Here is a 1,112-nt window from a genome sequence, read left to right as displayed (position 1 = left end):
CGTGTAGGAAAATTATAATTACAAAAAGAGTTCTTCGAAAAGGAACGCTCGCCGTCCTGAAAACTTATCTTAACAGTCGATTTTTATCCATAGTATAATAATGTTGCATCAGCACTATACTGCCGACTAAGATTCTGAGAGGCAGCTACTTTTAGTACTGTCAAAGCCAGCTATAAAAAGCATTTTGTATATGCCCGTGAACTTATATAAAATCCTCTATGGCATAACGTAAATTGTACATGAAACATAACTGACATACAAAAGAACCATCTCTCTCGATCAAATTAGAGATGCCTCTAAGTAATGTTATATACATGGTACTACCATACAGCAGGTTTCATCGATTTAATTCTTATCCGCGTTTATAATTCTGTACTGCCGGGCATGTTCCATTATTCACAGATAAAGCTTGAAAATATTCACATGCCTCGTCCCGACGTACAGATTAACTTCCCGGTAGGAATTGCTGGAGTGGATCGTGTGAAATGTATTTCTGTACAACGAAAGATCGTAATGTCGAAAGATATGTGAAGGTTCGATAACGTACATAGCAAAAGTAGACAGTAAGTTGACAACACGTACTGCTGGATGATATATAACAGAAACATAAAGAACGTGTACAAAGTAGAGAGCAAAGAAAAGTACAAGCCACACCGTTATTGATACAATTAATTCACAACATGCATTATTGGTGGTAATAAAATCGGCAAGAAGAAACGTTAAATATGAACATTATACTTAAGGCATACACACGACGAGCTTGACTGGTAACTAATTGGAGGAAAGATAAAGTAATAGCTCACCAAAGATGACACTTTTACAATAACAGTTATAAAAGAGTGTCCATAAAAAAAAGAGAGGGTAACATTATTTAAGAGAACAGTGTATCTTTGATGAGCTTCCTTGTGATAAAATTACAAACAAAATTTGTTTAGATGAATCATTAAATTTATGCTATTTATCTTTCTTTACATTATGTACACTGAATTTTATTATTGATTAGTTGGTATTTAACGCTATAGCTCTGTTAGTTGCTTAACACTTCCATGCTTCGTATAACATTACATGTTTTATACCGTTAACATATTACTAAAATGAATCGGCGTACAATA

At 33.9% G+C, this 1,112-nt stretch overlaps 1 protein-coding gene across 12 annotated transcripts in view; it reads right to left on the bottom strand.

Moving 5' to 3' along the window:
• The window catches only part of LOC108572791 (caldesmon-like), a 268,746-nt gene that overhangs the window by 1,486 nt on the left and 266,148 nt on the right, over window positions 1–1,112 (bottom strand). The window lies entirely within an intron of this gene.

Source organism: Habropoda laboriosa, unplaced genomic scaffold (assembly GCF_001263275.1).
Source record: "Habropoda laboriosa isolate 0110345459 unplaced genomic scaffold, ASM126327v1 scaffold22, whole genome shotgun sequence".
Classification (NCBI taxonomy): Eukaryota; Metazoa; Arthropoda; class Insecta; order Hymenoptera; family Apidae; genus Habropoda; species Habropoda laboriosa.
This window is presented reverse-complemented; position numbering and strand designations above follow the sequence as displayed.